The sequence below is a fragment of the Hipposideros armiger genome, unplaced genomic scaffold (assembly GCF_001890085.2).
Source record: "Hipposideros armiger isolate ML-2016 unplaced genomic scaffold, ASM189008v1 scaffold_398, whole genome shotgun sequence".
NCBI classification, from domain to species: Eukaryota; Metazoa; Chordata; class Mammalia; order Chiroptera; family Hipposideridae; genus Hipposideros; species Hipposideros armiger.
Window position 1 is genome coordinate 55,517 of NW_017731748.1, and position 3,610 is coordinate 59,126.

General features: G+C 45.5%; 1 long non-coding RNA gene across 1 annotated transcript; it reads right to left on the reverse strand.

Moving 5' to 3' along the window:
• Positions 1-2,292: 2,292 nt before the first annotated feature.
• LOC109393949 (uncharacterized) lies at positions 2,293-3,110 on the reverse strand. The gene is made up of 3 exons (XR_002126361.1): positions 3,045-3,110; positions 2,582-2,888; positions 2,293-2,440 (listed from the first exon to the last, which is right to left on the reverse strand). It is a non-coding gene; the product is annotated as an uncharacterized LOC109393949 (long non-coding RNA).
• Between the last annotated feature and the right edge of the window lie 500 nt (positions 3,111-3,610).

Genomic DNA, 3,610 nt, shown 5'->3' on the forward strand with positions numbered 1-3,610 from the left:
GCTTGCTTACATATCCCAGCTTCTTTAGGTGGTCGTGAAGGCTTGAATGATGATGGATGTTCAGTGTTTCTGCAATCTCTCGTGTTGTGTAACGTGGGTTTGACTGGATCAATGCCTTTATTTTGTTGTCATCAACCTCGGTGGGCCTCCCTGACCGAGGAGTGTCGTTGAGATCAAAATCACCAGCACAGAATTCCGTGAACCATCGTTGGCACTGACGTTCTTGTAGAGCATTGCCACCGTAAACTTTATGCAGCTTTTCACTAGCTTGATGCACGTTCTTCCCTTTATGGAAGTAAAACAGTAAAATATGGCAAAAATGCACAGTTTGGTCTTTCATCTTCAACTTGTAAAACCTCCAAAACTCAACCAAATCACTCAGTTTTTTTTAGAATAAATCTAGAACTGTCAGCTGTCAAATGACATAGCAATAACATAGATGTGAATGACTCTAGTAATTCCAAAAATGAACTAGCGCCATCTGTCGCAAACATGTGTCATGACTTTTCCGAAGACCCAGTAGTTCACAGCAGAGCCTGGGGACAGGCGAAGGGCCAGTGTCCTACAGCTCGGATGCTGGAACAGAATTGTGCGAACAGGGCTTTGGAGACCCAACGAAGCTCCCTCTGGATGGACTCATCCAGAGAGCGACCCTCATGCTGTCCATGCCAGGAGGACAACAGGGCTGCCCACTGGGGAGAAGCTGCAGGGTCCTCTTAGGGGAACAGTAGGCTGGAAACTGTCAGCTGAAGAATGCCTGACAAGCTAAAGGAATCGCCAGTTGTTCAAACAACCCCCATGTAAAAAGGGAGTGGCTCTAACTGTAGAAAATGAGCGTGGAGATGAGACAGTCTCTGCAAACATGAAGCCCTGACTCCTGAAAGAATGATAATGTCTCAACAAACGCCGCTTGGTCTTTCTCCAACCTGCTTTACAGCAGTTGCTATAGGAATTAGGTGACACCCCAGAACCGCTGCCCCGAGGGCTGTTTCCCCTCGAAGCTTCTAACTCTGTATTAATTTCTTAAATTTAAAAGAAGCAGAACGTCCTGAATACTACGGGCATAATCATTCAGTTGTCTGATTCATTTAACAAGCACTAAGTGCCAGCTTTGTACTCAGTGCAGAAGAAAAAAAATGCCTCTACCTGCAAGGAGGGATTTTTAGAGAAGAAGCAGATGTGCAGACACGATCTGAAGGGGTGATGTGCAGAAAGCACTAGGAACCCAGAAAAGACCTCTCCAAAGTTACTTGGTGACACTGGCAGAGGCTTCTGGAAGAAGTAAAGGCTGAGCAGGAATTTTCTAGCTGGTTTAATAGGTGGGAATAAAAGGATGTTTTAGGGAGAAGAAATAGCTTTTCCAACATCAGTTGTCCTCAGTGAGAATGCTGTGAATACTGTGGGAATATATGGGAAGGGTGGTTTGGGATGGGATGGCTTAGTGAGGATGCCCTCAGAACATACGACAGGTCAGACACTGGCCTCCAGGAGGCTTGGGGTGTGGGATTTTGTAGTAGAAGCTCAGCCAGGAGCGGTTTCCTGAAGTCAAGGGCTTTGTGGATGGGGTAGAATTGGACCACGGCTTGGACTGGGCGAGATGGCAGGGACAGTTCAGGTCTGGTGCGCGATGTGCACCGCAGTTCACAGGTGATATTCGTGGGCTCCAGCTGTGGGAAAGCAGGCATAGAGTCTGTGTTTGGCAGAGGCACACCTTCAAGACGGGCAGAAGTCAGCGCTGGGCATGTTACTGGCACACGTTATTGGAAGCTCACAATGCAGGGGGCATTTCAGGGAGTGAGCTAAAAGAGGAGCAGAAAGCGCTCATCTGGAAGTCTGTAGTTTCAAGTACGGGCTGAGCCTACAATTAGTTCTGTCGTGGGGGTTGTATCGCGCGGCTCTGATTGTGTGGGGTCATCAGATTTCATGATCTGTAAAGCTACTTCTCGTTCTCAAGTGTTTCGTGTCTTCGAGAAATGTTGAAATTTGTAGTGGCTTTTATGGTGGTATTACTGTTATTTTGCCTCAAGAAGGCAGAATTAAGTTTGGGGAACTGGGATTTAGATCCAAAATATTAGCTGTGTAACTTGCCATTGACCATTATTTGTGAGGTTGGGATAATGTTTGCTGTGCCGGCCCCACAGGTTGTTTTGTGGCTCAGATGTGATGGCTGTATAAAGATTGTGTACATATTCTATGAAATGCTCCGGGAAACACAGTAATAGCTTGGTTGGCGAGCATAATTCGTTCCGGAAACAAACTACTCATATTGCAAGACATTGCACGTTTATTGTATTAAAATGTATTAGAGATATTTGCTCATCTTGCGGAACACTCAAAAACCACGTTGCTCGCAATGCAAAGTTTCACTGTATTTTTAAAGAAGTCACCCAGTGTCCTGATAATCTTGTGAGAGGAGCCATAATCTGGATGTAAGCAATCCCTGTGAAAAGAGAGTAACAAACACACAGGAAGATACATTGAATGAGATGCAGATGGGAAATAGAGGGTGACTCATAAGGTTGTTGGAGAAGAGGGTGAGGTAGAGATGGGACCTGCCGACGGCGATAAGGGAGATTCTCACCAACATTGTTTTCAGATCGCTGTGCTCGATTCAGGCTCTCAGGCTCCCTTCAGATTGAGAGAATTAGCATCTGCACCTTCACAAGATGCCCAAGTGGGTGGTGTGCCCATGAGAGCCTGAGACCCAGGGTCCTCGGAGACACCAGAAGCGAGGGTCGCATCTCATCCCTGCCGTCTCTGACCTGCTGGCGGTGAGGATGGGCCAGGATCCTGAGTGGCCCCCGTGCCTCAGGCTCTCAGCTGGACCTGATTCAACTCGATCCTGACCAACGACATACGGGGATGATTTCAACCAACAGCTCTGCTTTCTGAGGAAACCGGGCAGAGACAGAACTCTGTTAACGTTACCCAGAGGGGGGTGTTATGAGACCTGAATAACAAACGGTACAGAATTTAAATATAAAGAGAAAGAGAGACTCTGGTGAATATTATAGGACAAAGCCAAGAATAAGAAAAATGCTGACCTTAGCCTCAGCCGACAACTTGACCCCAATCTCCTGACAGACCCTGCTCAGAACCACACGGCTAAGCTATTTCTGGAGAAGCTCTGAGGAGATAAGTGCATGTTGCTTTAAGCTGCTAAAAATAGTCCAGTCAAACCAAATCAAATCAAACTTCTGTGATGGACACTAGAGAAATCTATTTGAATGCAAATAGATGATATAATACAGTAAATCTTTGTTGTCTGGTTCAAAATCAAGCCAAAATGAGAAATTTACTATTGAATTTCAAGAAGCACATGGAAGAAAACCAGATTTTAGAAAGATATTTGCATCTCTGTAATGTCCACGAATATTTTCATAAAAAACCTTTTAGATGATAAGGGGATAATCTATGTTTCTACTCTGGAAAGGAAAATAAAGTATAAAGCAGATACATTGTACCAGGCCATTTCTGAACTGAGCAAGAGGGTTTCTTGACGCACTGTGAATAAAGCCAGAAAATGACAAATGCCAAGGGGACATTTGCAGGAATTGGCGTGAGCTCCGACTATAAAATCTAGGGTCTGTTTCTGCTCGAGGCTCCTGCA